General features: G+C 46.4%; 1 pseudogene; it reads right to left on the bottom strand.

Moving 5' to 3' along the window:
• Window positions 1–253: 253 nt before the first annotated feature.
• On the bottom strand, window positions 254–10,719 carry LOC102424589 (annotated as a pseudogene).
• Window positions 10,720–11,241: the final 522 nt, after the last annotated feature.

The raw sequence follows: 11,241 nt of genomic DNA on the forward strand, positions 1-11,241 counted from the left end.
AAGATTTCTACATCTCATGCTCAAAGTACCATTTTATTCTTCTTAAATAGAAAGCTTAATTTGCTCTGGCCTTCTGAAGGGCTCTAATCCAGGCCTGCATTTCTTTTCAAGGGATGTTCTCTTCAAGAACCTACAAGAGCTGCGTTTTAGTCTTGCAATAGTCTAGTATGCCTGGTGTATACTAGATTTGTGGAGGCAGGGAACACACATGAGAGAGAGCTGCTTTGGTGGTGCTGGTTTTGTTGGTACTTCTTTACTGGATTTTGGTGACTGTGTCATGGATGGAGGTGGCCACATAATCTAGGTTTTTCATGGTCAAGTCACACATGTTGATTCGACCACTTGGAAGTAGATAGACATGCTTTTCACAGACCAGATAGCCAACCTGCCTCGTCTTCAACCCCAGGAAGCTGAACATTCCAATTTACTCCATGATATGGTTCTGCAGATCTGGAGGCCTTATAATTGTGCCCAGAGTTCCGATCTCATGGTCAGAATCTGGTAAGCCATTGTCTTCACATTACTTGTCCATTCCTTAAGGAGCTCAGGGTTAGAGAGGGTAGTGGCCATAATCCACGTTCCCTGAGCAGGGGGATTGGACCAAGTAATTTGCACATTTTTCTCCATCTGGGAAAGGGCCAGCTGCATGCTGTCAGTTTCTTTTGCAACCACGGTCACAGTCCCCACATGCTGATTGTAGAGCCCAAAGTTTTTGGAGAAAGACTGGGCACAGAAGAGCTCAAATTATTCAGACACAAAATAGCGAATGGCCCAGGCATCTTTCTCTGGGTTTCCAGACATGAAGCCCTGATAGGCTGAGTCAAAGAAGGAAAACAGACACCTGCGCTTTATGGTGAAGGTGATCTCCCTCCACTGCTCTGGAGTTGGGTCGGTTCCAGTGGGTTGTGTGCACGGGCATGGAGGACAAAGATGGAACACTCAGGACCATTCTCCAGATCCTTCAGGAAACCCTGGAGGTCAAGTCCTCTCTTCACTGCATCCCAATAGTGATAGGACAAAATGTCTTTAAATCCAGCAGCAGTAAACACAGCATTGTGATTCTCCCAGTGTTGTGGCAGAATGCACAGGATAATGATCAGCCAACATTCTGAGGAAGGAAAGTTTAACCTTTATTTCACAGATCTGCTAGTCCAGGGGAATTCCAGATTCAAAGCCTGAACTGAACTCGTGGGGAGGCTCTGTCTTCTATATCTCCTCCTGTGGTGGGCACCTGAGGGTTCCACAGCTCCCCCCAAGTCAGTCTTGGCAGGGCCCTGGGGTTAGGTTCTGCAGCTCTACCCAATTTAGTCAGAGTGGGGAAGTAAGACTACAGTTTTAATTAGGTTGCAAGACCCTCCCCCCCGCCCCGTCACACACACATTTTCCTTTTAATTCACCCATCTTCTTCCTCAAGTTATTTTTAGTCTTGGGGATTACAAAAGACTCAGGAATTAGGGATAAGGTCAATGCTCTAGCTACTTCTTGCTGAAGGGGGTGATGAAAAAGGGGGTTCAGTGTTACAGGGTGTGGGACTGAGCCATGGAAGGGTTACAGAATGTTACAGAATGTGCTAAGGAGAGGAAATGAAACATGAGAAACTGAATGTGCTGGGAGGGGGAACTGACATATGGAGAGGGATTGTGTCAGCTTATGGAGAGGGATTGTGTCAGGGTCAGGAACCATGGAAGAAAAATTGCTAGATTGTCTTAGAAAAACAATGTATTATGATACGCTCCAGCCAGGTGTGACTCTGTTTAACTCCCCTTTGTACTTATGAACTTTTTATGAACTTCTAATTAAATGCTTTGTAGTTGTTGTTTTTTTTCTAACACTGTGCAATTTTGCTATAAAAATCATACTGCACTCTTGCTCTCTACCACATGCTGCAAACCTTCCCAGAGTGGGAGGGTGTGGGCTGTGGTCAGCTGGCCAGTTTAATAAAGGCTCTTAAATTTAAATTCTGAGTCAGTGGTCTATCTCGCTGAGTCAACCCATAACATTCAGTATCCCGATTCTTTACCATCTTCATCAAGGGGGTCATCAGAGTAACAAGGGCAGAAAAGTTCTCCCTGTACCAGCCTGGGGTTCTGGTGACACTTGAATGAAGACAGAATAAAACTGTTAGAAAAAAAACCAATAATTATCCAGATAAGAGAGGATAAGAAGATTTAGGTCTGTCAGCCAGATCTGCCATCTTGTTGAAGATGATCTACAGGGGGTGGTTCAGGTCAGAGGTCACCTTCCACTCTGGATGCTGTTTGTCCAGCTGGTGGGCAGCTTTTACCTGGGAGTGGTGGATCCAGTTGTTTAGTCCTGCAACTTTGAGAGCTGAGGGGGTGGTTAATACAACTGGATAAGGAACTTTCCAGGTTGGCTTAAGAGGTTTCTTTTTCCAATATTTTACCCAAACCTGGTCCCCAGGCTTGTGAAGGTGCGCAGTGTTCCTAAAGAGATGGGCAATCTATCAGTAACCTATCTGTGAATTTCAAGGATACTTTTCCTAAGTCCTTGTGTGTTGCAAATGTTCCCCTCCACATCTTGCATCGTTCAGGGTTCAGGATCTGGAAGAGTAGTCCCACACAAATGAAAGAGAAGAGACATTAGATAATTTGGAAATATTGGGGGTCCAGGCAGGTAAGTGAAAGGGCGAGGGCTACGCCCTCCATCTTTCCCAGAATCCTCCATTTTTGGGCAGCAGCAATGGGATTCCCCTTTCCTTGTATATGGCCCATGGATATGCAGGGTAGCGAAGGCATAATGAAAGTGCTCAGCAAGGAGCTTCTTCCGGGAAGCCCAAGCCTCTGCTAGCCACGCCTAGGATTTCTTTAAACTCACCAATGATAATCAAGGGAATTGGGTGCCATAGATTCAACCACATCCTGTGTAACAAGACACCAACTTGCGCCTGGCCAATCAGCAGGGCCCACAGTCCTCTCTCCTCCCCTTACTCCAACCTCTCTAAACCCCTCTACCCACAAAGCTCTCTCTCTCTCTCTCTCTCTCTCTCTCTCCCTCTCTCCCTCTCTCTTGCATCCTGCCGCTGCGTCGGTAAGGAGGGTAGAGGAGCCAAGCCCGGGCTTGAATAAAGACTCTTTGCTTTTGCATCAGACACGGCTGATCCCTGATGGTCTTTTGGGGATCCTGAAATTCCTCCGGTGCTCAGGCCTCACTGAGCTTTTATTGGTATGGGATACAACCATAGCCCTTAGGCAGGGAGGTTCCAGTGACACACAGACTATCTTATCAATAAGGATTTACATGACTAACAGTGGGGCCGTTGCTTCAGCTACCATTGTCTGGACTAACTGGGTGGTGCACAGTTCCCACATTTGCTAGGGCTTCAAAGGTCACCAGCCTTTGGGGTCTCTGTCTATGCTTCTCTGCTAGTGAAGACAATAGGCGGTTTTCCACACTTGTAGCTGTTTCTGAATTTCTAAGTTCCCTATTTTCCCCAAATCTCCCTTTGGCCAAAATAAGGGTGGGGAGTCCACTATAAAGAATTTAAAATGGAGAGAACCCTACCCTGGCTCTTGGGGCACAGCACACCCTCAGGAGCACAAGTGGTAAGATATCTGTCCAGGGTAAGTTCGTCTCCTGGCATAGCTTAGCCATAGCCTGCTTGAAAGCCCGGTTCATGCATTCTAGTTTCCCTGAACTCTGAGGTCTGTAGGCTGTATGTAAGTTTCACTTCATGTCTAAGGCCTTAGCTACCTGTTGCACTACTTCAGCTGTAAAGACTGAGCCATTATCTGACCCTATAGTTAATGGCATTCCATACCGCAGAATTATGTCCTTCATTATGGCCTTAGAGACTTTTCTCACCTTCTCTGTGTGGGTAGGATATGCCTCAACCCAGCCTGAAAAGGTACAGACAAAAACTAAAACATATTTATTTCCACGACTAGGCCATATTTCTGTAAGGTTTTCCTCTAGATCTTCAAAGGGAGCCTTCTCATAGCGCTGAGTTCCTATCGGTTCTTCAGGACCCTGCCTTGCATTGTTCTGTGCACAGAGGAGGCAGTGCTGAGAGACTGAGGCACATAAGGATGGGAGATGGGCAATTAGATAGTATCTGCTTGACAAGGCTTCTAGAGTTGTCTTACCTAAATGGGTAATTTCATGATGCTGGAGGACTACTCTATGAGCTAACTGCTTTGGAATATAGACCTTGTGACCTGGGAGTATCCAACAACCTTCCTTATTCCTCTTACCCACTTCTCGCTGGGCCCAATCTTCTTGATGGGTGTATTTCAGAGGTTCAGGTAATTCAGCAACCAGCATGATCCATGATGGTGCTGCCTGTTCCTTAGCATATGGCCTTGCTGCTTCATGTGTGCAATGGTTCCCTTCTGACACTGAGTCTTTTCCTTTTTGGTGTCCTCTAAAATGGATGACTGCTACTTCTTTGGGCTCCCAGACTGCTTCTAGTAACTTCAATATCTCATACTGACATTTTATTCCTTTGCCATGAGGATTCCCCTTTCCTTGTATATGGCCCATGGACATGCAGGGTAGCGAAGGCATAGTGAAAGTCAGTGTAGATATTGATGCTCTTATCCTTACTGAGATTTAAGGCTCTGAATAGGGCACAAAATTCTGCCCTCTGTGCTGACCATCCTTCAGGTAGGGCCTGTGCCTCTATTATCTCAAAGTTTGATACCACTGCATACCTGGCTCACCTTTTTCCTTCATCTAGGAAGCTACTGCCATCCATGAACATTACTAAGTCCAGATTCTGTAGAGTCCTGTCTGTTAGCTCTGGCTGGCTATTGTAAACCTCTCTAGGACTTCTAAACAATCATGCTCAGGGGTTCCCTCTGCGATGGGTAGGAAAGTGTGAAGATTAAGAGTTCTAACAGCCTCTAATCTTATTCGTGGATTTTCACATAGAAGCCCATGGTATTGAGTCATCCGAACATGAGTCAGCCAATGTTACCCCTTAGCTTCCATTAGGGTGACAACAGGATTCGGCACTTTAACATTTAAGTTCTGTCCCAGAGTGAGCTTGTCTGCCTCTTTGACTTATAAAGCCACAGCTGCAAGGGCCCTGAGGCATGGGAGCCACCCGGGGGCAACTTGGTCAATCTGTTTGGAGATGTAGGCTACTGGCCTCTGCCAGGGTCCCAACTCTTGAGTCAGGATGCCTAGGGCTACCTGGTTGTTCTTGTGAATGAAAAGGTTAATGTCCCCTGTCACATCTTGGATCCCCATGACCAGCGCCAGGGTGAGCTTTGTCTTTATGGTTTTGAAGGCTTTTTCCTGTTCCGGACCCCAGTTAATGGGTGCCTTTTCTCCTCCTTTTAATGCTTCAGAGAGGGGCTTAGCTAGATCTGAGAATCTTGGGATCCAAATTTGACAGAACCTTGCTGCCCCTAGGAATTCCCGAATCTGTCGCTCGGTTCTGGGGACTAGTATGGCACATACTGCCTATTTTCTTTCAGTCCCTAGTCTTCGTTTCCCTTGGATAATTCAGAAACCTAGGTATTTGACTTCCCTTTGACAGATTTGAGCCTTCCTTTTGGACACCTGGCAACCTGTTTCAGTTAAGAGTCTTGGAAGGGTTTGTGTTCCTTCCCAACACTGAGTTCGCATGGAGCTAGCCAGTAGGAGGTCATCTACATATTAGAGTAGAATGCACCCCATGTCCTGTCCTGGAAATATGGACAAATCTGCTGCTAGTGCACCACTAAAAAGAGTTGGGGAGTTTTTGAACCCTTGTGGCAGTCTGGTTAAGGTGAACTGTTTCTTAGCCCCTGTGCTTGGGTTTCCCCATTCAGAGGCAAACAGGGGCTAACTGGAGGGTGCCAGCTGAAGGCTAGAAAAAGACATCTTTTAGATCTAGACATGTAAACCATTCCGCTTCTGATGGAATGAGTTACAGGAGGGTGTATGGATTTGGCAGAACCAAATGCAAGGTTATAATGGCCTCATTCAGAGCCCACAGGTCTTGTACTGGGTGGTAATCATTGGTCCCAGGCTTCTTGACAGATAAGAGAGGACTGATCTGTCCCCATTGAAGCAATCATTCTAGGTGGACCTGGATCCCTAGGTATGTGTTCCTTGGAGTTGAATACTGACAAAGTTTTACAGGCTGTGCCCCAGGCTTTAAGTCAATAAGTACTGGGGCGTGGTTCTTAGTCAGGTCCTGGGGATTTCCTTCTGCCCAGACCAGCTGGAATTCCTTCTCTAGTTCAGTCTCTAATGGTGAGTCCTTTGACTAGGTGGTAAAATTCTCCATTCTTCCTCCCTAGGCACTGCTAAAGACAGGATAATTGTGGAGGTCTCATCACCTAAGCGCAGTTGTGCTGAGCAGTCCTGGGCGAAGGTGATTTTTACTCCCATTTTTGGCTAAAAGGTCTCTCCCCATTAGAGGTTCCAGGCAATATGGCAAGTACAAGAATTTATGAACCACCTGGTGGCTGCCTAACTGATGTTGGTGGGGGAGGCAGAATGGTCTGCGGGTGTGGTCCCCAGTAGCTCCGATCAATGGTGACTTCCCATCCTGAGAAGGGAGCTACTTTCTGAGTAACTCCCAAGTGCTCTGCCTATGTGTCAACCATAAAGTTCACAGTCTGGCCCCCGATTTTCATTTTGACCATGGGCTCATGGGGGCCCAGTTGGAAAGAGCCTGTTCTGTCGTAGGTGGAGTTGGCTGCTGCCAGTCCAATGAGGTCTGCCTCAGGAGACTCTAGCCTATAGCGGCTGGGTGGTTTGGACGGCCTTGTCTGCTTCTTCTGGCAGCTCAGACATTTATTCTTCCAGTGTCCTAATTCTTTACAATAAGCATACTGGTGCCATTTGAGATCTGTCCTTCCTTTTCCTGACGTGGCTCCTTGCTGTCTCCCTTTCCTTTTCTGGGAATTAGCTTCTATAATAGCCACAACAATCAGAGTCACTTTCCTTTTTAGTTTCTCCTCAGCCTCCTTTTTAGCCACATTGTCCTGATTAATGAAAACCTTTCTTATTATTTTTAGTAGCTTGGTTGCATTCTTTCCCTCAAATCCTTCAAGCTTCTGTAGCTTTCTTCTTATGTTGGCTGGGCCTGACTAATGAAGGCTTCAATGACCACAGTTTGATTCTCTGAGGCCTCTGGGTCAAAGGGAATGTAAACTCGATATGCTTCACAGAGTCTCTCATAAACGGCTGCCGGACTTTCATCAGGCCTCTGGAAATCCTCAGAGATCTTGACCATATTAGTGGGCTTCTTTTCCCCAGCCCTGAGCCCTTGGAGGAAAGCCAGCTGATATCTCTCTAATCTGGCCCTCCTGTCCTCTGAATTTGGGTCTCATCTGAGTTCCACATCTAGGAGAGCCTCCCTGGCCCATCTGTGTCTAATGTCCCTAGCGTGGCCTGGGTCTGGAGCCATTTCTGAGCTTCTGTTATTATTCTCATGTGCTCCTCAGTGTTAAAGAGCAAGAAGAGTTGCTTGCAGTCAACCCAGGTGGGCTTATGGGTCTGAAAAATTTACTCTATAAGGTCAACCATGGCTTGAGGTTTTCTGACATGAATGGGAAGGTGCTACTTCCAATTTAAGAGATTGGTCATAGGGAAAAGTTTGTAGTTAAAGACCCATCTCCCCATCTTGTGGGGTCAAATTTTCTCCAATTATATGAGGACCCTGCATTTCTCAGAGAGGCATCTGGAAAGCCGGGAGTGGTTTGGGTCCCTGATCAGCTGAGCACAAACGTTGTTCAACTGGCTCTGGAGAGTCTGGCGGTGGGTGGGGTTGGAATGAGGTAGTATATCTAAGCTTCCCTGGCTAGTCAAAGGGGCACTGGGTACCGCTTGAGGTATGTATGGAGGTGGTAAAACTGGCAGGGGTTCCTGCAGAATAGGAGGCTTATTCTCTTTCTGAGGGGCCTGCCCTTTTTCCTTATATACAAAAAAAACAGATCCAAAGCAGCTTAAGCTCTGCTATTTCTAGTCAGTGGTCAATATAAGGGAACTGGTCAGGATGACCTGTGTCTCCTGTGATAATTCCGTGAACATGCCTGATTGTGGAGACATCCAATGTACCCTTCAGTTGCCATCCTACTCCAAAAGATTGCCAGTCTATTTCACACATCCTTTTTAACTCCCAGGGGACTAGATTTACCCTGTAGTCCCCAATAAACCCATTATAAAAATTTCTTAACATATATTCCAAGACAGTAGAGTTTGAGGAGGAGCTATTATCAATGTTGCAGAGGGGAACCAGGCTGCCTCCTTTAAAAAAAATACGTGAATAAAAGAACTAATCAAAATAAGACTTATTTTCTAACTTAATTTTTTAAAAAATATATTTTATTGATATTTTTTACAGAGAGGAAGGGAGAGAGATAGAGAGAAACATCGAAGAGAGAGAAACATCGATCAGCTCCTCCTGCACACCTCCCACTGGGAATGTGCCCGCAGCCCAGGTACATGCCCTTGTCTGGAATCGAACCCCTGCTTCTAATTTAATTTATCCTTGAGTGTGGATAGCAAATGGCACTAATCAGATTTCTGCTATCAGTCTCCCTGAGTACATTGACATTAGCTATTTAATCTCTGTTTAGGGAGGCAAAATGCAAATCATTTACTACCAAGTGTCCTTCATTTAGGGAATACAGGATTTACAAGATGGCTCCAATGTTCTTGATTTAGGGAAGACAGAATTTACAAGATGGCTCTAATTTGCTATTTAGCCTCTCAGCTTCCCTGTTCTACTTGTCCTGCCTTACTGGCCTGTCAGTTATTCAACTTTCTTTCAACATTTCTCTTTACCTTCCTCCATTATACCAAAGCCATACTTTCTTTCCAGTTATTGAGAACTCTTAGGCTTAATTTTTAGGTGACATGTAAATACTTAATATTTCTCATATTAGCAATACAGTCATAGTTTTTAATAGACACAACCAGAAATTTCACCAACTAAACAATTTAAACAAACATCAAAGAGATATATCCTATATAATAAAGTGGTATTATGCAAATTGGCTGTCATGACCTCAGACAAGATGGCCCCCCATGTGGTCACAAGATGGCCAGCTGGGGGGGGGCAGTTGGGGGAAACCAGACTGACATGGGAGGGAAGTTGGAAGGGACCAGACCTTCAGGGGAGGGCAGTTGGGGGTGACTAGGCCTGCAGGGGAGGGCAGTTGGGGGCAACCAGGCCTATAGGGGAGGTCAGTTGGGGGTGATCTGGCTGGCAGGGGAGCAGTTAGGCATCGATCAGGCTGGCAGGGGAGTGGTTAGGGGGTGATCAGGCTGGCAGGCAGAAACGGTTAGGGGCAATCAGGCAGGCAGGCCCTCGAGTGGTTAGGAGCCAGCAGTCCCGGATTGTGAGAGGGATGTCTGATTGTAGGTTTAGGTCCAATCTCAAAGGTATCGGACTTAAACCGCAGTCAGGCATCCCCCAAGGGGTACCAGATTGGAAAGGGTGCATGCTGTTCTGAGGGACACCTCCTTCCAGAGCATGAATTCTGTGCATTGGGCCTCTTGTTTAAACAATAAAGACACATAATATTCCCCACTAAAAACTTTGAATCATCATGGACACACAGGAGAGGTTTTGAAGGTTTTTTTTTAAAAAACAAACAAGCAAACAAACCACAAAACAGAAACAAATAAACATAAAAACCCCAACAGTAAATAAACACTTTTACACTGGACCCTGCATTCACCAAATCAGTTTCAATTGCGCAGAGATACAGAACAAGTCTCTGAACAGAGGCAGTAGAAAGCTGCCTAGGAACGTTTCTCTTCTACCTTTTTCAAAGGCAGGCCAGACTCGTACCCTTAGCCAGTCCGAACTTTGACTTCCCTCCTGGGAAGTCCCAGAATGGTGTTTCCTGCCTCTTTTGAGTCCAACAGAGCGCAGAGTCACCACAGCCCCTCTGGGCCCCGCAAGTTCAGGAACCGGTGAATGTGCTGGTGGCACACCTTCCTTGGGTCCCAAAGCCCGAAGCAAGTGCCCCGAAGACCGCTCTTGTCAGCAGTGGCCTAAGAGTGAGCTCAACTGACATTTTTCCCAGTCAATGTACCAAATGTGGCAGAATGCACAGGCGAACGATCAGCCAGCACTCTGAGGGAGGAAAGTTTAAACTTTATTTTGAAGATCTGCTAGTCCTGGGTAATTCTGGATTCAAAGCCTGAACTAAACTTGTGGGGAGGTTCGAACCTATATATTTCCTCCTGTGGTGAGCCCCTGAGGGTCACCACAGCTCCACCCAAGTCAGTTGTGGTGGAGTTCTAGGGTTAGGCTCTACAGCTCAGCCCAAGTCAGACAGAGTGGGGAAGTAAGACTACAGGTTTAACCAGATACTGAACTAGGTTGCAAGCCCACTCCCCCCCCACTCCCCCGCCCCAGCCGCCCATTTTACTTTCCACCAGGTTGGTGAAGATATGTAGACAGGTATGTCCTTGTATGTTCCATTGTACCATTGTGCTGAGAACTCGGCTCTGATTCAAAGTGCACCTCTTTCCCCCAAAGACTGCACACCTCCTACCTGCCTCTCCTGGATTGCCATGCTGTCATCCCCAAGGGCAAGGCAGGAAGCATGGGTTATTGTAGTTAGCAGTCTTCTGCTCCACTTCCTCACTACAGGCACTACCCAGGGCTGGTAGTCATCCTTGGGATAAGCTCCCACTCCCAGGTTGACCTTGTGGGGGCCGCATCCTCCCGGAAGCCTGCAGTGAGCTTACAGACAAAAACCACGAGGCCTGCGAAACTTCTGCAAACACTGATGGAGGAGCCATAGAGAGAAGCTGCAGTCTGCCTGGTGGTGCCACCAGGAGCCTGGAGTTGCTCGGTAGTTCCGGTTCAGTTGTGCCGGCTGGAGGAGACTCTCACCTTCCTATTACTTGCATTTTAAACATCACTAAATACAGTTTTAAAATATTTAATGTGTTTTTTAATATATTTTTATTTATTTCAGAGAGGAAGGGAGAGGGAGAGAGAGAAACATCAATGATGAGAGAGAATCATTGATTGGTTACCTCCTCGAGTACCCCTTGGGATCAAGTCCCCAACCAGGTATGTGCCCTGACCAGAATCAAACCATTACCTCCCAGTTCATAGGCTCAAACTCAATCACTGAGCCATACCACCACGCTGTTTAAATGGTTTGTTAATACCATTAGTACAATGAATTCTTTGTAGTTTTCCTGCTTTTTGTTTGCATGTGAGGCTGTTTGAAAACTTTCTAGGGACTTTTAAAAATGCTGGGTATGAGAAAGGTATATTTCTTCTCTTTCCAATGTACTGGAAGTGCAGTCTCT

Source organism: Myotis lucifugus, unplaced genomic scaffold (assembly GCF_000147115.1).
Source record: "Myotis lucifugus unplaced genomic scaffold, Myoluc2.0 scaffold_943, whole genome shotgun sequence".
In the NCBI taxonomy this organism is placed as follows: Eukaryota; Metazoa; Chordata; class Mammalia; order Chiroptera; family Vespertilionidae; genus Myotis; species Myotis lucifugus.